Here is a 23,651-nt window from a genome sequence, read left to right as displayed (position 1 = left end):
TTTAAATTTAAATTTAAATGACTTAACCTGGATAAGTAGAACAAAATAATAGGAAATGTTCGAGTCTTTAACGATCGGCCTCGGTGGTGCAGTGGTTAAGCCATCGGACTACAGGCTGGTAGGTACAGGGTTCGCAGCCCGGTACCGGCTCCATCTCAGAGCGAGTTCTTAAGGGTTCAATGGGTAGGTGTAAGGCCACTACACACTCTTCTCCTTCACTAACTACTCAAGTCTGCAGTGCATTAGTTGTAGCTTTCTTTCGCCCTCATAAAAATGTGCAGTTACTGCCAAATCGTTTTGCTTTTAATTTTTTCTTGAAAGAACTAATTAATGTGGAATTTTTAATATTCATTGATAAATTGTTCCATAAATTAATGCCAGATGGGAAGAAAGATTCAGAATAAAATTTTGAACGACATCGATATGATTGAAAGTGTTCGGTATTCGGTAATATCTGTTTAATTGACCGACAGTTCGAGGTTTGCTTGTTGGTTGCTGAACGGGTCAGTCTCCCGGGTGTTATTTCTGAGTTTTCCTCCTCATTGTCAACGAAGACTTACGATAGCTGCCTCTCCGGGTGATTTTAATGTAGGAGTATTCCTTCTCCTACACTGGCTACCTGTATGAACGTGCTAATTGCCCATAACTAGGGCTGGATTGATGAGTGCCAGAGCCTGTCCATGGGTCATATACACTGCATCTCTGGGGCTCCAGCTGCTCCGAGATCCCCCACCCGCCACCCCCCAAGTCTCCCCTGGGTATGCAAAGACCCAGTTACCGTGGTGTACCAACCTGTATTTGCAGGGGGTCTTGTCTTTCCACTTTTTCACCTTGGCAGGATATTCGGCGGCTACAGTTGAAAGCAAAAGGGATATAACCCGTTAGCTCTTCGCTATAGCACTACCGGCCTCGGTGGTGTCGTGGTTAAGCCATCGAACATAAGGCTGGTAGGCACTGGGTTCGCAGCCCCGTACCGGCCCCCACCTAGAGCGAGTTTTAACGACTCAATAGGTAGGTGTAGGACCACTACACCCTCTTCTCTCTCTCACTAACAGCTAACCTACTATCCTGGACAGACAGCCCAGATAGCTGAGGTGTGTGCCCAGGACAGCTAGCTTGAACCTTAATTGGATATAAGAACGAAAATAAGTTGAAATGAAAACCATACACACCTATGGCAGAAATTGACTTTGTATGGCCTTATCTGATCATATCTTATCTATGTCTGTAATATCTTTGGCGAACAAACTAATTCTAGTAGAGTAGCTCTTCTAGAGTGGCTATCCTCCTATAGACGAGGCACTAGATAGAGGTTCATGAAATGAACCACTATTCTGCCAAATGCCCATTCGTGTCTGCAATGTGTAGACATACGGCCTTGCTGGCGGATAACGGTTTTGTCGTTCAGAAAATGTTAGCAGCAAGGACTCTTTTTCTATTGGCAGCAATAATATGTTCACATTAGCAACAAGATCGTTTCCCCCATCAGCAAATAGTGCTACTTGTATTACGAGGCGGAAATAGGTCAGTGGTAAAGTGCTCGCTTGATGCGCGGTTGGTCTGGGATCGATCCCCGCCTGTGGCCTATTAGACTGTCTCGTTTCAACCAGTGCACCACGACTGGTTGTATCAAAGACCGTAGTATGGGGCATATAAAAAAAAATCAATTGCTACTAATGGAAAAATGTAGCGGGTTTTGATCTCCAAGACTATATGTCAAAATTATGAAATGTTTGCATCCAGTAGCAGATGATTAATTAATAAATCAATGTGCTCTAGTGGTGTCGTTAACTGAAACACACTTTATTGCGTGCATAAGCGTAAGAGTGCTTGAGAAAAATGTCAAATTCGGGCAAAAATGATGTAGATATTCGGGCAAAATGTGCTAACCTGAGATCATAGATTTCCATCATTTTACCCTCAAAATTAGTTGTAATCCACCTAAAAATGCGCAATGATTCGTTTGCAACCCTGTAAAGCTATTTGATAGTAGTGGTGTATTCCCAGATATGTGGACAAAAGGAATAATAGTGCCAATTTATAAGAATGGATTAACAGATAATCCAAGTAATTACCGTGGAATTACTTCATTACCTGTACTTAGTAAAATATATATCTCTATTATCAGTAAAAGGATAACAGACTGGGCCAATGATCATAATAAAATAACCGAAGCTCAAGCAGGCTTTAGGGCTGGCTATTCTACAATAGATAATGTGTTTACTCTATATGCATGTGTACAGAAATATCTCTCCAAAAGGAAGGGGAGGTTATATGTTACATTTGTTGATTTTAAAAAAGCATTTGATTGCATAGATAGAAAAAAGTTAGTGTTTCTCCTACAGGACATTGGGCTGTGTGGTAAACTGATAGACAGTGTTAAAGCTATTTATAAAACCTTTATGTCATGTATCAGAACAAACAATGGACTAACATATTTTTTTGAGTGCCCTGTCGGCCTTAGGCAGGGGTGTGTTTTAAGCCCGATGCTGTTTTCTTTGTATATAAATGAACTTAGTGGTGACATGGTCAAGTATTGTGAAAGAGGTATCCAGATGACACCAGATCTTACAGAAATTATGATGTTGTTACTTGCAGACGATATTAGTTTAATTTCAGATACACGAGGGGGGCTAAAAAGCAACTAGATATACTGTATAATTATTGTCAAAAATGGAAGCTGATTGTAAATTTACAGAAAACAAAAGTAGTAGTATTTCGAAGAGGGGGAAAACTTTGCTTTAATGAAAAATTGTATTATGGAAAGGAAATACTAAATGTGGTTCCACAATATATCTATCTTGGGATATGTTTTAATAGTCAAACAAGTTTAGCACAAGTAACTAGTCATTTAGCAGTCAAAGGTAAAAGAGCATTAATAGAGGTTTTGAGAACAATGTCAAACTACAAAATATTCCCATTTCATATTTACTTTAAAATATTTGATACACAGGTATTACCTATTTTATTGTATGGGTCTGAACTATGGGGTTTTCAACAGTTCGAAAGTATAGAAAGAGTACAATATATGGCGTGTAAACGATTTTTAAATGTAAGTAAATATGTACCAAATGTCATGGCACTAGGGGAATGTGGAAGATATTTGATATACCATAACAGTCTCATTAGGTGTGTACAGTATTGGATAAAATTGTTAGAAATGCCAATTTTCAGATATCCTCATAAAGCTTACAACATGTTATATTTCTTAGATAATGCAGGAAGATATACGCGGGCTACTGCTATCAAGAAAATTATGTTTTCTTTAGGTTTTGGATATGTGTGGATATCTCAAGATGTTGGGGATAAGTCATTATTTATAGCCACATTCAAACAAAGAGTAAAATATATTCAAACACAACACTGGATTACGAAAATTAATTCTAGTACCCCTGCGCGTGCTGTAACCTCACCGTGGTGCAGGGGTGTAACATTCTCTTTGAGAATGGCCAATACAGCACAAAATTGAAATTTTGAGTAAAAGTCAGTATCTATCTATGATATTTGTATTTTTTATACAGTTCTTTACACTGTTTTTATTTGAATCTTAAATTTTTATATTGATGTTGCTCATCACTTACTGTTTTTGCATTTACCATTGTCTGACTCCCATTAGCCAATGTATTTTTCGTGCTGGGGTGTCGTTAAACATTCATTCATTCATTCATTAATTCTAGTAGGTATGATATTATATTGTAACTATAAATTAAATCTAGAACCTGAATTATATCTTACATCTTCTGCACTTGACATGTATAAAAAGGATAAATCACTGATTAGAATGGGAGGAGTGGGTCTAGCTGTGGACGAAGGTAGAAATATAGGTTTAAATAAAAGGGATAGGATTTGTAAATTATGTAATAAAAGAGATGTAGAAAACGAATTCCATTTTATTATAAATTGTCCACTATATGAAACGTTTTTGACAAATAGATCCTTGTATACTTTTAATGAACTGATGTCTACAAGAAATGAAAATATACTAAAAGGTTTAGGTATGTAGTTAGCTAAAGCATTGCAGTTAAGAAAGGAAAGAAGTGGTGAAAGTTACAGATCTGGTGTGTAATGTAAATACATAAAGATTATAGCTATGATGTTCATATAGTGGTACTTTGGAATAATGTCACCTGCACAAAGGTCCAGTTGTTCAACAAACATAAGCTGACTACATGTTGATAAAGAGTGTGTATGTGGGTGAGGGTGGGGTATGGTAATAAAGGAAAATAATAAATATGAGAATAAATTGTATTAATCAAAACTATAATAGTGGGATATAAGTTAATTTCTAGACATATATGAAATAAAGTACACCAAAAATAATTGTTAGAAAATACAAATATTGTTATTCTTCCTAAAATCTATATACAAACCAATTGCAGTTAAATAATATTTAGTTTGCTATATGAATTGTTGAACAACGGGTCCTTCAAATGTCACCTTTTGTTGTCTGTAAATGGGCTATGGCCTAAAAAACGGAATAAAGAATTGAAAAATATTAGTAATGCTAATATGAATAAATGTTGTTATCTCGCCTTCATCTAAAATACTCGGAATTTCATTGGTTATGTAGTCTTGGAGAAAAAACCCATTATACTGCGTGTGGGCGGAGTCAAATCTCTTATATCCCACCTGTAACATCGGACTGTTGTTATTGTATTAATGCGCCATACAAAAATTCGTCTGTTACCAACGTCAAACATTTTGCTAACCACTAGGAAAATGAAATTTTAGAAAAGCGAACATTTTAATGTGGCGAAGCATTGTAATAATACAATGACGTCATCATTCCAATGACGTCACTTTACATCTCCTTATAATAACACTAAATTGGGTACATGATGTTGCTATTGAATTTTTTGTTTGCTTGAACATTATTAATGCACCTGGATGTGTTTGAAGAAAATCTTGTAATTAAACATGTCCGCAAGATATATTCGTTGTTGTAGAAGCATCACTAGGGGTTTATGGATTTTTATCCCTCTGTATGGTCTTATACACCTCGCCGTCGGCTCGGGGTACAAGAACATACAGATACAAAGGGTATAAAAATCCATCACCCAACCGTGTTACCCCCCCCCCCCCCACCCCCCCCCCCCCCCCCCCCCCCCCCCCGTGATACTTCTACAACTTGAACTTACCAAATTCTGGAATTTTCGTTTAATTAGGGCAAAAGCCACCCTGCCCCCCGCCTTACAAAAATGAAAGCCCGTACGCCTATAATTGCGGGTGCGTTGTGTGGGCGTGAACATTGTTTTGGTATGGAAAAGCGCCGAACCCTCCTCCCCCGAATCCACCCCTGCTGGTCATACTTTACTAAACACATCGATCACACCAAGTGCAACACTGTCATCCCCGTAACATAATCGCTGCTCTCAAGTGGCCATTTTTCCGAAAATGAACCACAAAATCTCGGCGCACCTGAACGCCTCCACCGAGAAGGCAATTGGTCACCCACTACTACCAACGCGCCTATTATCGATTGTAACTTATTATCGTTTGGCCAAGAGCTCGTTTTGGATTACCTACGAGCGGGTTTAAATAACAAAAGCAATTACTCATCTGACGACTCTCACACCGTTATCCTTCCAGCATCAGCACCAGCAGCCATAAACTCACCAACTGTCCCGAAATTTGTACAGGTGACTTAGTCTGTATAATAATGATGACGAGTGGATTAATAATTCAGCTGCGAGTATAACACAGCCAGGTGAAATAGATAATACTGTACACTGTTCTGTGTCTCCGAGAACGACTCCGAATTATTTGGTTGACCTTACTTTTCAAGACGTTTACTACATATCTGGTAAGTGCACTACAATATCTTCAAATAGTTTCGTAAATAAGCATGGGCGTACGGGCTAAGATTTTTGTAAGGGGGCAGGCTGGCTTTATTTCGCCCGAATTAAAGGAAAATGCACGAATCTGGATAGCATTTATTCATATTAGCATTAGTACCAAACAACTATATAGGGTTGCAAAGGAATCAGTAAAAGTAAAGTTTGTTTTATTTAACGACGCCACTAGAGCACATTGATTTTTAATCTTATCATCGGCTATTGGACGTCAAACATATGGTCATTCTGACACTGTTTTTAGAGGAAACCCGCTGTCGCCACATAGGCTACTCTTTTTTACGACAGGCAGCATGGGATCTTTTATTTGCGCTTCCCACAGGCAGGATAGCACAAACCATGGCCTTTGTTGAACCAGTTATGGATCACTGGTCGGTGCAAGTGGTTTACACCTACCCATTGAGCCTTGCGGAGCACTCACTCAGGGTTTGGAGTCGGTATTTGGATTAAAAATCCCATGCCTCGACTGGGATCCGAACCCAGTACCTACCAGCCTGTAGACCGATGGCCTGCCACGACGCCACCGAGGCCGGTGCAAAGGAATCACTACGCATGTTTACATGGGTTAAAACTAATTGTGAGGGTAGCATTATAGAAATATATAGTAAAAAATTAAGGAAGGAAATGTTGTATTTAACGACGTACTAATCACATTTTATTTACGGTTATATGGCGTCGGAATATAGTAAAAAGGTCTCAGGTTAGCCCATTTTTCCCGAATATCTGTATCATTTTATTTACGGTTATATGGCGTCGGAATATAGTAAAAAGGTCTCAGGTTAGCCCATTTTTCCCGAATATCTGTATCATTTTATTTACGGTTATATGGCGTCGGAATATAGTAAAAAGGTCTCAGGTTAGCCCATTTTTCCCGAATATCTGTATCATTTTATTTACGGTTATATGGCGTCGGAATATAGTAAAAAGGTCTCAGGTTAGCCCATTTTTCCCGAATATCTGTATCATTTTATTTACGGTTATATGGCGTCGGAATATAGTAAAAAGGTCTCAGGTTAGCCCATTTTCCCGAATATCTGTATCATTTTATTTACGGTTATATAGCGTCGGAATATAGTAAAAAGGTCTCAGGTTAGCCCATTTTCCCCGAATATCTGTATCAATTTTTGCCCGACTTTGAGGTTTTGCTCTAGCAATAGGGAGCAGTTTACGCTTAACTGTTTCAAGTGGAATTCCTTAAACTATGCTAAATTAGTACAAAGAATCTGGGTTTTGTGTAATAATGTGTAAATATTTATCAGTAACTTGACATCACGTTATCTTTCCCCGCATCGGTCATACTTACTTGACCCATTCATTTATCTTGAAGAAAGATCCTCCACCTCAGTGTGAGCACTTTCAGCGTTTTCTGACGGTGCGACACATTTTGGTGGAGTGTAAGCATGTGTCAGCAACTCGAAAAGATTTATTTGGACAAAGAAATGTGATGGAATCATTTCGATTCCATCCATAACTTTTATTGCAGTTTTTACGTGATACTGACTTTTATTCTAGATTTTAATATTATATATCTGTGATGTTTGCATTTTTACACAGTTCTTTACATTGTGTTTTTATTTAATTGTTGAACTTTTATATTGATGTTGATCATCACTTTAGATTTGCGTTTACAATAGTTTGACACACAATAGCCGATGTATTTTTCGTGCTGGGTTGTCGTTAAACATTAATTAATTCATTCATTCATTCGTTACCTTTCACAATATAAAATTTTATTAATAAACTAAACTTTGTCTAATCATTCGTAAAGTTGAAAACCAATTGCAATTCCACTATAAATTTAAATTAATAATCTGAAAATTATTTATTATTGCAGTTTAAACGTCCTTGCCACTGCAAAAGAAAACGAATATTAACGGAGTTTTGTTTAAAGGCATACTGTCACAGACCACTGACCTGTTTCATGGCCAAACAAAGTATTACTTAAAAATATATATACTTGATTTGTCCCTAAACGTACTTTATTCAACCATCTACGTAACCACCATACTCCACTTATTAAAGCTATTTTGTAAAAATAACTGAATTATCGCAATGGTCCATAATTCAAAAACTAACATTGCTGAGAGGGTGGACATGGATTTTACCCCATCATGATGTAGTTAAAAGTGATGCATAGTTAGATTTGGTCTGTAAAAATTATGTAATTGTTTTATTTATTATTCATTAAAAGAGAAATAAGGTCCTTAAATCTGTGACAGTATGCCTTTAATGGCACGACTTGAAAACATTGAATTATTACTCATCACCTACTTGATGTTAAACATTTGATACTTCTGATATACAGACCTAGAGGAAACCCGCTACATTTCTCCATTTGCAATGAAACATATTTCATGTGCCCTTTCTCTCGACATGTGAAAAAAGACTCAAATCAGAGAAAGGGTCCACCAATGAGGTATGATTGATTAAAAACATATTTTATTGCATATAACATATTGCATATTATGTATGTATGTATCTATATCTATTTATTTATGTATCTATCGATCGATGTATGTATATATATCTATTTATTTATGTATCTATCGATCCATTGATCGACGATGGATGGATGGACGGATGGACGGACAGACAGACAGACAGACAGACAGACAGACAGACAGACAGACAGACAGACAGACAGACAGACACATACATACATACATACATTTCAACACATACATAATATCTATGTATGTAACAGTCAACCTCGACATGTGGTTGAGTTAAAGAACATCCTTTTTAAGGATGCCTCAATAGCTCAGAGCACATCGTGGTTAGTCTTACAATTTGCGGGCGATTCGGTGCCACATGTTCGAGTCCCAGGAACGGCATGGGACAATTTGTGAAGCCAGAAAGGATTTAGTTATCCCCTGCGCCAGTGCGTTAATATACAGTCAACCTCGACATACATACAATATATAGATATTCATAAATCAATGTGTACATTCATTCACATACATACATACATACATACATACATACAAAAGGATTTGGCACAAGTGATTCAATTTATGAGGCTCTTTCTAATGAAAACATTAACTTGTATAATAATGGCGACTGCAATTTTCAATACATAAATCAATCAATCAATTAAAGTAATCTTTGTGAAATACAAGTGAATAAACTGAAAGGACAGAAAAGGAAAAGAAAAGAAACAGCTGATACAATCTAATTAAAATTAGCTCCACTGGTTAAAGGGACATTCCTGAGTTTGCTGCAATTTTTGAGATGTTATCGACTAACAGAGACTTTTTGACGATTGTAATTACATGTCAAATATATTTTTCTGCATAAAATATTAGTGGTTGTATGTTAAACATGTTTCTGATGGTGCTAAAATTTGTATTAGGTTAAATTTCATTTTATTTCCTAAAAACGACTTTTTCGTACGTACGAAATTATTTGAAGACAAAATCCAGTTTTGGCTTATTACAAATATTAAGACGACCAGAAACACATTGAATATATAGACACTAATATTCTAAACAAGAAAATATATTTAATATGTAAGTTTAATCGTAGAAATATTTTATTAGTCGGAAACATCTTACAGGGCAGCAAACTCGGGAATGTCCCTTTAATTACTATTACCTGTGATGATGATGATGATGATGATGATGATGATAACTAGTTTAACGTGCCCATATACCACTAGGGTTTCGAACACGCCCATCCCGAGTCCGACCTCCGATAAGATCGGTGGCCTGACTCGTGATATGTGTGTGTGTGTGTGTGTGTGTGGGGGGGGGGGGGGGGGGGGGGGTAGTGTTGAAAATGGGCCGAAATTTGAAAATAGCAATTAGTAAAAAGGTTAATAAAATAATTTAAAAAAAAAAAAAAAAAATTACAAGCCAAAAAAAAAAGAATTGACTGCTCGGCCGAATATTTATATAATTTGGAGCATTTTAGAAGGACAGTCCAAAAATAAATAAGAGAAAGAAGAGAGGATCGGACTATTTAATAATATTTAAAAAAAAAGAAGTAATTTCGACATAAAATTTTGAACGAAGGTCTAAATGTTTAAAGTCCGATCTATATGTCCACGTGAGTGGCCTCGTTAAGGCCGTTAGGGTGTGGAGGTTAGCCTACGGCGAACTGATGAGCGGAGAACCGGCAAAGGTGGGGATGAAGTGCTTCCATCTCTGGTCGGCGAGGATGGTTATGACACTCCGGTAGTCGTTGCCGAAAAGGGCCTTGGCGATCCTGTGGATGGTGTGGCTATCCATCTCTCTAACTAAGACCGCTTGTCGGTAGACTCCTTCTCGGCGCCGAGTTAGTACCAACCCCGTCTTGCCAGCTGTAAACTTGATGGTGTGTAGCTCGAGAGCACAGGCGACAGCGTCCAGCTTCATCGACAGTTAGCTTGGAAGTCGTATTACCTGTGGATCTAACAGCAGCACGTTGAAGGTCATGTCCAGTTGACCTTTCATTCGACCAATCATAACCTTACTTGCAAAATCATGCCAGTGATTTGAAAAGAATTTGAAAACATTCGGGATTATGCCGAAGGTATACGAAATGATTCGGGTGAATTACGAAGTATGCCGGAAACTAATTTCAATATAAAATTTTCTATAAAATTCGTTTCAAGACGGAATAAAACCGTGATGGCATAGCCATAAAATCTGTTTATACTAGTATACAATCCAGAGTTTATTACTGCACTTTTCCCCGTTTTTGTTTCAATGTTGAAATAGACCAACACGTTCGCCTATTGCATAAATAGTCTGGACCGATATTTTTAGAATTTATATGCTCCCGAATAACACTATAAAAGGCGAAGTGTAATTGGTCGATATTTAAATTGTTATTTATAGATGAAATATCACCTGGACATGGGAGTCCACGCAATGCTGTTATATCTACTGGTAGACCAGTAGATGTAATTTTAATCAGATTGCAGCTAATAAAAGTTACTGTCTATTATAAAGTATATTTTGTTTGCTTTAAAATCTATATAAAATATGAAAAAATCAAATTTAAAATGACATTAGTTTACCACTAGGCAAATAAAATTAAAATGATGTGAATATCTCACACCTGTAGGTTTAATAGTGAAGCCCGAACCCTAAGCCTTAAAATGGCTGAGACAAGGTTTTTCAACAGTTTTCTCTTTACTGTGAGAGATCGCTATCACCTATAAAATAAGGATTGTATTGTTTTTTAATGTAAAATATTGCCAAATATCAATATTCAAATATTATATTGCGATATATTATCGTCACGGTAAATATCCCAATATACGAGTAATATTGCACACCACTATTTCTTGCCACGCAGGCGGGACGGTTTGGGATCGATCCCCGTCGTAAACATGAAATGGTATATTTTCATAAACAGCGGCTTTAGTAATGTATAAAAATTATTTTCAAATGCAAAATTATACAGTTGTATTATTTTGTACTGCAAACATTTAGCTGTAAAAAGAACGCCCTTATACTATGACGTCACTTACATTACGTCATGTAATGCGCGTAATACTATATGACGTAATGGCTAATGGCTTTGTTGTTGACTGCAGAGGAATTTTACATTAAAAATCAGTTAAAATTGACAATGGGTAATAAAGAGAATAACCAACTCGCTACGAGGAGTTACGAATTATCTGTCCCTCGTGAATGAATGTTCCCTCGCCAAAGGCTCGGGTTTACAACATTCATTCACTCGGGACAGATAATTCGTAATTCTTCGTAGCGAGTTGGTTATTCTCTAATTATTATATAACATTTAGTGAAATATCTTAAAATGTCAGTCAAATACAAGTGTTATCAGTCACTCCGTGACGATAACACATTTTAGAGTGAAAATTTCACTATTTCACTCTTAAATGTGTTATCGTCACTGTAGAATGTGTTATCTTCACTGTAAGAAAGCCGAAACTATTTTGCTGCTGGCATTTTAAAAATAAACGTAAATTACCAAGTTATATAATTAATAGAAAATTTCACTTGATGAGACAACAAAACAAATGAAATATCCTCTATGTATTTTAGTTGTGTGAACAAGTATATGCTTCAGTTATCTCCGTTGTATATTTTTACGATCTAATTATTGAGGTTAGAGTTGCTACTTCGTTTTTTACTTTGGTGATTACCCCTGTACCTAATCGTATTTTGAATTTAAAAGTAATTTAAAATAAATTATTGTACCTAGGCGGTGATAAAATAGCTTAAACTGATTGTGTACGAAACAATGGCGACGCAATGCCCTGTCGTTTAATTTAAATTTATGTCCCGCCCCCACTAATATTGTGAGTAAAATGATGAATATATGGCGCTAAGGTTTCAGGCAAAGTCATTTTGCCCGAATATAGTGGCTTTATTATTTTTTTTCTGCCCGAATGCGACAGAGTACTGGATAGAGTAGCTCGAGTGTCCTGCAGCGTATTGCTATGCTCGAATAACGCTCACAAATAGTTGTCAGCTACTGTGCCTAAAATAGGCATTTTATCCTGAAGTTGATGCCACAGACCTTTAGTTCAGTTATTCCCTGGTTGAATCATTGCATTAATTCTACGCTAGACGAAAAACCCCGACGACCCTATGGTATCATGTACACTCGCAAGGAGAATCGGCTAAAACGGTGCTTGATGCGCAGGTGCTATGGAACAATACGCGAATGCCTTTTGTTTTTGCACGAAACGCGCAGTACGAATTCTGAATAAAACCAAAAGAAATACAGATCATAAAATCTGTCTTTAGGAACTAGTAATTAGGAAAAAATGCGTATTCAGACACAGTAGCTGGAGACTTATTTGTTTTTTCAAGATTGCCGAAGTATTACACACAGTCATCTCTAGCGATATTCTCACATATAAAAGAATAACGCTAGAAGGCACTCGAGTTATGGAGGGAGGCGGCAGTTGACCCCTCACCCCCCACCCCACCCCGATCCTCCGTCTCATACGCCTAGGGTAAAAATTCATAATATTAAATTAGCATAGTAGCTATTCATATTTGCTACAAATAGTAAACAACGAACTGTTGTCTGTTCCTAAATTTGTTTTAATCGAATGTTTAATAGAATGAGTAAATCGAGATAAAAATGAGTTAGAACCTTTGCGTTTTGAACGTTTAAAACTGTTTAAAAGCTACGACCATTCTGAACACACGACCGCTCAGTTAAAGCGGAGGTATGAACAACGTACACGAACAGACGAGAGCGTATTAACAAAAATTGGCAAAATACTTTTTTTTTTATTCCGGAATTGTCAAGGAGACACGAAAGACGACATTTGTTTTAGGTTATATACTTTTCCAAACGCCAAGACATTATTTTCCACAGCCAAGGTGAACACTGCTCAGAAGAAGCCCACTGCGACACATCGGACATTGTGTTAAGTGAGTCAGTAGCTCGTATCCAACGTGACCTTATCACTCCCCGAGGAGAACTCGTTCAGGTCATCGACTGTACGGTCAACAAAACAAATTATCAAGGCAAACATCTTACCATCCTTAAAGATGAAATGTCCAAACTTAAAAATCGATTTACTGAACAAAATAGTTATTGCATTCCACTATAACAACAAAACAAACGAACGGAAAGCAAAATTAATTCTTGGAATATAAATAAGGCAAACAGCTATATACTGAAATGCCCATTTTAAAAAAAGAATCCAAAACTATTTACTTACCACAATACTGTCAATCAAAACCTAATACATATAAATTTAATATGACTATTGCATTTTTATATTGATATTGATAGTTTTTCCATTGCCACAATTTGACACTCAATAGCCGATGCAGTTTTCGTGCTGGGGTGTCGTTAAACATTCATGCATTCATTCATATAAATGTAATAATATCTTCAACAGCAAGAAAGTTGGTGTCCTTCGTAAATTGTCAATTTTCTGTAAATTTATTATAAATACTTTTAAAGCGGAGGTACATGTATAAACAACGTTTAGCCCCCGGCTAAAATATCCTATAACGATACATAAAACCGTGATGTCATCAGTGACATAAAAGCCAATCTAGATAAGCTGAGTGAACACTTCTCTAAAGAGGATCTTAACGTTACAGTGGACAGCCTAGGAAAACTGTTTATTGACACAGCAGTCGACACTTTGGTTATACACGCACCCGAGTTAAAACCAAGCGCTAAAACACCAGTAACAAGACATGGTTTGAAAATCAGTGCAGATAACTCAGAAGAAAGTACATGGAAGGTAGAACAATGTACAAAAAAACGAAAAACACCGGATAACAAACAACGCCTATTGAATGCCAGCAAACAATATAAAATTGTAATTCGCAAACACGTAAACAGACATAACTGGAAGACGGAGCACAAGATTACAGAACTCAGTCATCACGATAACCTAGCCGTTTGGTAACTGCTAAAAGAAAACAAAGATGACTGTAAATTTCCACCTTTAGATAAGCTTTACGATTACTGTAAAGATGTAAACAGGAGCGACGAACATACAGCAGGTGCAAATGAACTAAATTTCACTACAGACTCATTTTAGAAGAAGTACTCGCCGTTGTTAAAGGTCTAAAAAACAACAAGGCGCCTGGATCAGACCAAATCATTAACGAATATATTAAAGGGACACACCCTAGTTACGTTTATTTGTTAACCATTACGGTGTTGTTTTTCGCTATTAAACCCCATTTTTCACAAATAAAATTGCACTTTACTTACATTTTATTATTTAGAATACACATTTCCATTCACCTGAAGTGCTTTTTGGTAATCCTGATGTTTGTAAAACCACGAAATGCATTTTTTGCATTTTTTCACAAAACGTGTTGTCGAGAAAAAACCGTTAAGCAAGCGAGGTCCAATCTATTTTCAATGTCACAGACGTTGGTATATCACGTGACCGTTATCATTTTGGTTCGGTTTGTTTTCTCGTGCACGGTTCGCGCAATCAACATCCGATTTGTTGTTGTTCATTTGTGAGATTTTTCTTCACAGTTCGTGAACATTTTCAGTAACAATAAAGTTCAGACAAGTAAGTGTCTCAATACAAAACGTTACAAACCCTTAAAACCAATAATTTTGCTAAGTCTTACGATATCTGGAGAGGGGATACAACCAGGACAGAACAGTTGGAACATGTCCAGGAGAGGTGAAACGAACGCACCCCACGTCTGTGAAATTTGTCGTGACGTAGGCATTGTTGTGCTTCTACCGGTGACATCAGAATACTAACTTTCAAAATTATTTCAAGCAATTGGGACATGGGGATTCCCATGGTATTTATCGATATAAAACCTGCTTTTTCACTCCATTTGATAAAAACGTGATCTAAGTGTGTTACAGGTTTGTAGATTAACCAAATTATAATTTATTTTCGCTGGATGGAACTAGGGTGTGCGGCTTTAAGCCGCCAATAAATTGCATGAGTTCTCTATATGTCAAAATCTTTAATTTAGTATTTGATGAAGGTATCTTCCCAGATTCCTGGCTGGATGGTATAATTAAACCTATTTATAAAAGTGGCGACAGGGAGGCTCCTGAAAACTATAGACCCATTACATTACTCAGTTGTCTTGGGAAACTCTTTACTGCCGTCTTGAATAATAGGCTAAATTGAACCGATTTACTCTCAGAAGTTCAAGCTGGATTTAGAAAGGAATATTCTACGAACGATCATATCTTTACTATCTATGGACTTATCGAATTATTAAAAGCACAAAAGAAAAAACTATTTTGTACATTTATAGATTTTAGCAAAACATTTGATTCAGTATGGCAAAGCGGACTCTGGAGTAACCGTATACAAAACGGTATAAATGGTAAATGTTTCCAAGTCATATAGAGTATGTACCAGAATATTAAATCTTGTGTTACTGCTCATAACGCATGGACACATTATTTTCCTTGTTGTGTGGGTGTTAGGGAAGCTGAACATGTATCACTCTTGCTGTTGGCCTTGTTCCTTAACGACCTTGAAGAAACGTTTAGAAAGAATTAATGCAATAGATAGATAGCAATTACTGTGCTTTTACAAAGTGTGCCACGTTTAGGAAGAATGAATGCAATGGTATCCACATAGATGGATTATTCACAGATGCCACCCTGATTAACACTATTGTTCTTGTTGTCTTACTCTAATGCAGACGACACAGCGCTTTTCGCAGATAAATTTAAAGATATGCAGACATTACTAAATACTTTTAATTCATATTGTACAGAATGAAAACTAACTGTCAATTGTAAAAATACAAAGGTTTTAATTTTAGTGGCAACAAGAAGGATTATAACAAAACGTTTGATTTGGGAAAGTCCAAACTTGATAAAGTAGATACTTATAAATACCTTGGTGTTTAAACAAATTTACTAGTGCAAGAAAAATGTTGTACGAACAAGCACATAAAGCTATGTACTTCGTTCTCAAACAAGGAAAACGCTGTAATATATCTATTCACTGTCAGCTTAAATTATTTGATTGCATGGTCATACCAGTCCTTTTATACGGATGCGAAACATGGGGTTTTGAAAGTTTAGCTTCCATAGATAAACTGTATAATAATTTTTTTAAACTACTGTTACAAGTGAGGAATTCTACACCGTTGTACATGTTGTATAGTTAACTTGGACTTTTCCCGGGAACTATAACTGAAAAGCTAAGGGTGATTACCTTTTGGTTCAGACTAATTACAGGGAAGCAGTCCAAGTTATCATTATTTGTTTATAGATCGTTGTTGAACGACTACAATAATAATATTTACAAACATAAATGGACAGACTTTGTAAAATCAATATATAAACTTTCAAATAACATGTTACCAACTTGTTTAACCGTACAACTACCTCGCTCTGCTGCATAACGTAATGAATACTATATGCGTTATGCGGAGACCTACAAACATATTTTTGTCGAACAAAATTGTTTTCGAACTCCTTCTTTCCTTCTGCAGTAAAATTATGGAATAATCTGTTGCCTGATATTAGAAACTCTTCTTCATTAAAATTGTTTAAAATACAAATGAACAAACACGACCCTGCTGTTCCATCTTATTTTTATGAAGGTGATAGATGGCAACAGATTCTACATAGCCGACTCCGTTTGGGTACCAGTGATTTGAATGATCACAAATTTGTACGACCTGTGACAGATACCCCTTGTTGTATTTGCAGCCATCCATTTGAAGATGCAGAACATTTTTGTGTTTTTGCTCAATATATGTTGCAGCTCGCAATACCCATTTACTGAACTATTATAATCTCAAGTGTCTTACTTTGCTATTTGGAGATTCAAATTTAAGTGTCCAAGATAATATCTGTATATTTAAATCTGTTCAGAAATTTATTATTAATAATAAGCGTTTCGAGATCATTTAACCATTTAACCATTCTAACTGTTTGCTATTTATTCTTTGTTTCTTCTACACACTCCTCTCTTCTATTCCCCCATCTATCCGTGTTATCTTTTTGTAATATTGTTCTAGCCATCTTGATGTATAACATGTATATTTTTTGTAAATGTAGGAAGAGTTCTTAATATAGGCACTTGCCTGTTGGCCAATCCCAAATTTCATTTGCTAATAAAATATTGTTTAAACCAAAATCAATACTGGATAACATTGGTTGTACATATATATGGGTGCCACAATGTAATATAATTGCAAGTGCTACACTCTTTAAAGAATTTCTTTCTTTAAGACTTACAGATCAGTTCCTACAAACATGGTACAGTCATATCGATAATTCCGTAAAAGCTTCAAATTACAAACTGTTAAAATATTGTGTTACATTTGAGACATATTTAACATCACTTGATGTCCATCATGGCAGATCACATTAGCATGTATTTAGTGATACAACAGAATACCATTTTGATGACAACTTCAAATCGTACTTGGAAGTAAAGGTATCCGATTTTAAACGGCACGCATTCATTTCCAATGAAGAATTCTATATATCTGCCTCTCTAGTTAAGAAAATATGCTCTAACCTACCAAACAACAAAAGCCTGTGATTCGGATGGAATATTCTATGAACACCTGAAACACGGAGGCTCTCATCTTTTCGTTTGCCTGGCACAACTTTTCTCACTTATTATTAACAACAATTGTATTCATTAAGAATGGCACCTCGGTGTCCTTGTCTGCATAATCAATGGGAATAACAAGTCCCGATTAAACTGTGATTCTTACAGGCATATTACACTTCTTCCTGTGATCTTCAAGATATTCGAAAGTGTTCTGGACTCCATAATGCCACAGTTAACAGCAACCAGCATGTAACCTAATAACCATCAATGTTGATTCCAACGCGATCTTTCAAGTCTGGACACGTCGTTCGTGCTTCAAGAAACCATTAAAGGGACATTCCTGAGTTTGCAACATTGTAAGATGTTTCCGACTAATAAATATTTCTACGATTAAACTTACATATTAAATATATTTTCTTGTTTAGAATATTAGTGTCTGTATATTCAATGTGTTTCTGGTAGTCTTAATATTTGTAAGAAGCCCAAACTGGCTTTTGTCTTCAAATAATTTCGTACGTACGAAAAAATATATATTCTAGGAAATAAAATAAAATTTAACCTAGTACAAATATTAGAACGATCAGAAACACGTTTAATATACAGCAAATAATATGTTATGCAGAAAAATATATTTGATATGTAATTACAATCGTTAAAAAGTCTGTTAGTCAATAACATCTTTAAAAATGCAGCAAACTCAGGAATGTCCCTTTAACCACTACAGAGAGCACAGTGACTGTACTAGTGTTGCATTTTGTGATAACTCGAAAGCTTTCGACACTGGTTGGCGTACAGGGTTTAATGTTTAATTTGTCAGAAATTGGAATCTCTCCTAAAATTTTGGACAGTATACACCGTAACGCTAAATCCTCTGTTCAAGTACACAATATGTATTCAAGAAAATTCTGACAATTTAGGGGACTGTGTCAGGGTAGCATGCTTGCTTCAAAATTGTGTGTGCTATATATACATCAATTACTAAACAAACTGAGTAAGTCCGAGAAAAGATCAGTGATTCTGGATGCCGACATATCCTGTCCAACACAATCAGACGATATTGCCCTCGTTTCCTCTTCCCCTCGAAACATGCAAGACATGCTTCTGATGTGTGAACATTATAATTCCAAATTGCGATTTACATTCTCGTCTCAAAAAAGTCAAATCATCAGTTTTGCCAAAGAACGTGATCCAGTGTTTTTTCTTTATAATAAACAACTCCCAAATACAAACAATTTGATCACTGGGAAAGGACAATGGAATCATGTAAGACAATAAAATCTACAAGCATGGCCCTACTGCAATCCGGCTGTCATCAATCTGGTCTTATTTCAATCACAAGTATAAAACTCGTAAAGGTACTATGTCTGTGAAAATCTCTATATGGGTTCGAATTATAGAACAATATTTTAAGGAATGAACTGTTAAGTATTAGAACGTGCCTTTAGGTTCTCTATAAAGAATATTCAGGGTTTGCCCAGAACTCGAACAGACATCTGCCTAGGATTGATTGGTGTCTCCTCTATTGAAGCAATAATAGGCATACACAAATTATATTTTCTGGGTCATCTCCTACGAACCCCAACTTGGACCTTGGTATATAAAGTTATAACAAGTAGGCCCCTCTGTTTTAAAAATAAATGTGTTACAACACCTTTAGGTTTTATAACAGACATACACTGGATTATGTGTAAGTACCAACTTTTAAATCATCTGATTGATTTCTATGAGACGTCAACATTTCCACCGAAATATACGTGGAAACGACTAGTTAAGAAAAGCGTGTTGGTTTTGAAGAATTAAAGGGGCAAACACAAATCTCGTCTTCGCCAGACATCAGCCATTTTCTGCAACTCCATCCCAATTTAAATATCCACAAAGCATGGCAAATTTCTCGTGTTAAAATAACACTGACATCGTGTAATAAATATATGCACTTCGCGGCGACCTATGTCATGTGAAGAAGTGTGTCCCCTCTTGTCACTTAAAATATTCTGATTAGCTAATACATGTTATATGTCACTGTCAATTTATATCTGAAATTAGAGACGAATTCTGGAAATCTCTTCTAGCCATCGGGCCAGTGGAAGTCAGTGTCGCTCTTCAGAGTCTTCCTGATTCTGTTTTTATTACAAAGATATTATCTTGTGGACCTCCAGTTAATGTTGATGACTCGATAGAAAGTATTTACTATGAAACCGTTATATATGACATTTATCTACTAATCAAACAATACTTTGAAGCCACCAATAGCAGGCGATAATTGTATTACCCCATACACTTTATGTGCTTATATTTGAATCACTATCTATGTACTCATGGTTCGATGCATGCTCTACTTATCCACATTTGTCATAGTTTTATTTATTAATTTATTGTATGCTTGTCTTGTATGTTCTTTTGTATGAGTATAATGAAATATATATATATATATTACAACTCTGGATGAAATAAAGACACACACACACACACACACACACACACACACACACACACTCTCTGTCTCTCTCTCTCTCTCTCTCTCTCTCTCTCTCTCTCTCTCTCTCTCTCTCTCTCTCTCTATATATATATATATATATATATATATATATATATATATAAAGGAAATGTTTTATTTAACGACGCACTCAACACATTTTATTTACGGTTATATGGTTAAGGACCACACAGGTATTGAGAGAGGAAACCCGCTGTCGCCACTTCATGGGCTACTCTTTTCGATTAACAGCAAATGATCTTTTATATGCACCATCCCACAGACAGGATAGTACATACCACGGCCTTTGTTACACCAGTTATGGAGTACTGGCTGGAGCGAGAAATAGCCCAATGGGTCCACCGACGGGGATCGATCCCAGAAGAACCGCTATTTTGTAGATGCTTTTTTTTTTTTTTTTTTAAAGAAAATCAATCCTTGAAGCGAGTTTTAGCGAGCTCCATTGATTGAATTTCTTGAGTCGAGTGTCAGAAAAACCATCTACAAAAGGACTCGTGCCAGAAACTATTATTCTATGTAGCAACAAGAACAAAAATGGCTACTCGTGAAGGGGAAAAATGCCTTATTTAACAACGCACTCAATACATTGTAATTATGGTTATATGGTGTTGGACATATGATTAAGGACCACACATATAACGAGAGGAAACCCGCTGTCGCCACTCTATGGGCTACCACTTTCGATTGGCAGTATGGGATCTTTTATATAACCTGCCCAAGCTCAGCCAGAAAACGTTTCGCTAACGTTCGCGAACTATTTAATTGGTTCCCGACGTGGCCATTTGGTTTACCGTGAAGCGCATAAACCAGTCTAGCGGACATGTTTCTACTCAGTCTGGCTAAACGTATCCCTGGTTGGCCGAGTGGTTAAGGTTGTGGGTTGTCAAATGCTACGTTATCGCCTCAACCTATATATTCAAGATGACAGTTGTAACCATAATGTTGTAAATAGAGATTAATACTTGAGTGGCGTTAGAGGTAGTACTAAACCAAATAACTTCCGGCTGGGTCAAAGTTCGAGGTGCACCCAACTTTTGATAGACAAGTGAACACTACAAGTCCTGTGATTGGTTATAAATGTGAGTGTGTTGGTTGTAAAAAATAATAGTTTCATCTGGGTGCTTGAAACATGTATGGGGTACATGTAAAAAAAGTACTCAAAGTTTGTGCGGAACTATGGTAGTCATAGACGCTACCCGTTATCTCAGAAACGAGCAGCTTGACCCCCAATTGTTTTCTGATTCACTTTAAGTGTAAAGGGTGGTAGGATTTATATCCGTGGCGTTTATGTCGATTGATACGCTGCAGGTAGGAGTTTTAGCCACATATGTTACTATTGTCTATGTGATTTGATTTGGTAGTATACACCCTATATACCTTTTATCTCACAACGAATTGTTTTAAAATATATCAAACGAGCATAAGCGAGTTTAATACGTTTTTAAGCAACGAGTTGTGAGATAAAATGATACCAGGAGTCTGTCTGTAGAAATCGCCTGTTAACCAAAAGAACATAGGTATTTGTGGGCATTGCCATTTCCGTGAGCTCCCAACAAAGTCAGGAGTGGCTGTGCTCCTATAGATGGAATCAACCTCTATTTTACCGAATGCCTCGACTCTTTATTCATCACGGAAAACGGCTATGTCTTTTAGATTGACTTCCATTGTGTTCTCCCTGTTGGACCGACCCTGGCTATCATGTTCTACCGTAAGAAATAGTGCTAAAGCGTGGGGGTGAGGGTGGGGGTGGAGTGGGGTCGAGGCGCGTTCATTCAGAGTTTCATTTGTGAAATAAATAAAACAGACATTAAGCTATAGTTACCTTATCCTTTTACGAAAGATTCGTCTAGTTAGCTGACGGTTATTGTCTGACGGGTGTAATGATCGATAGCGTAGCCAGAGACACCCGATATTGTCACTGTTTTGAGAGTGATTCATGAGCATATATCATCGCTGCTATATTTTTTATTTAGCAAGCTAGTCTGAAAGTGGCAGTTCACTTTTTGGCGAGGCAGTGAGTATAGTATGTATTGTACAGGGTCCAGTTCCACGAAAGAATTGTTGCTAAGGTGAATTGTAATGACTTAAGGTGAATTGTAGTGACTTAAGGTGAATTGTAGTGACTTAAGGTGAATTGTAGTGACTTAAGGTGAATTTTACAACTTGCACCGTAAACTTCACAGCCGTCCCACAAATCAACCTTACGGTAGTCGCAAGTGTCCCTTTAATGATTAAAATTATCTTTGCAAAGAACTGCGAATTAGTTAAATAATAAAGTGGTTACCGACTTTTCAGAACATCTTAGATGTATTCATTGGTATCGGACATCCATGAAGCAATTTTGTCAGTTTATTTGTTAAGCAATAATTGCCGAATGAATAAGACATGCATTTTCATGTGACGGTCGTATGATTTAGTATTCTTCTCAGAAAATGATCAAATCACCATCTAATTGCCATTTGACATCTATGTTAATGGAACCGGCCTCAGTGGCGTCGTGGTTAGGCCATCGGTCAACAGGCTGGTAGGTACTGGGTTCGGATCCCAGTCGAGGCATGGGATTTTTAATCGAGATACCGACTCCAAACCCTGAGTGAGTGCTCCGCAAGGCTCAATGGGTAGGTGTAAACCACTTGCACCGACCAGTGATCCATAACTGGTTCAACAAAGGCCATGGTTTGTGCTATCCTGTCTGTGGGAAGCGCAAATAAAAGATCCCTTGCTGCTAATCGGAAAGAGTAGCCCATGCAGTGGCGACAGCGGGTTTCCTCTCAAAATCTGTGTGGTTCTTAACCATATAACCATAAAAAACAATTGTTCAGTGCGTCGTTAAATAAAACATTTCTTTCTTTTCTACGTTAATGGCTTACAACTGCCTCATACCAATTGTAAATGTTCTCAGTAATTAGTGATAGTAAGCTACTCCGCGTCGTGGAACGGGCTGGCGATCGTAGAAAAAAGTTAAGATCGCGATGGTAGTGTGACGGAACATGCTCTTAATTTTGTTTTCGCCTGTGGCGATATTAATTGTGTTAGAGGGCCGTGTGCAGTTCCAATATGCACTCCACTCAGGTGGGCACTTTGTTACGTAATACCTTCGCGCGACCGTGCATCCCATTAATGCACTTAGTCCAGGTGTGGAGGCCATTTGGCCAGTAGTTACGTAATACCTCTGCGACTGCGGTTTCGACGACCGTGATTTTGGCGACTAGGCGTCAGTAAGTCTGGCGATCTAAGAAAAATATGCCGGCGTGGTCGCTGTGGAATTTATCACTTGATAGGGGGAGGACCACGTTGTACCCCCAGGCAATATTCGGTTTTATGATAAATAGCTAGGGTTTAGAGATATCGG

At 37.0% G+C, this 23,651-nt stretch overlaps 1 long non-coding RNA gene across 1 annotated transcript in view; it reads left to right on the top strand.

Annotated features, from left to right (window-relative positions):
• Nucleotides 1-5,608: 5,608 nt before the first annotated feature.
• LOC121387864 overlaps nucleotides 5,609-23,651 on the top strand; it is a 45,959-nt gene continuing 27,916 nt past the window's right edge. The window contains exon 1 of the long non-coding RNA XR_005959895.1: nucleotides 5,609-5,803. This is a non-coding gene — a long non-coding RNA (uncharacterized LOC121387864). The remainder of the gene's footprint in view (nucleotides 5,804-23,651) is intronic.

Source organism: Gigantopelta aegis, chromosome 13 (assembly GCF_016097555.1).
Source record: "Gigantopelta aegis isolate Gae_Host chromosome 13, Gae_host_genome, whole genome shotgun sequence".
Taxonomy (NCBI): Eukaryota; Metazoa; Mollusca; class Gastropoda; order Neomphalida; family Peltospiridae; genus Gigantopelta; species Gigantopelta aegis.
The sequence above is the reverse complement of the archived record's forward strand: the minus strand, read 5'-3'. Positions and strand labels throughout refer to the sequence as shown.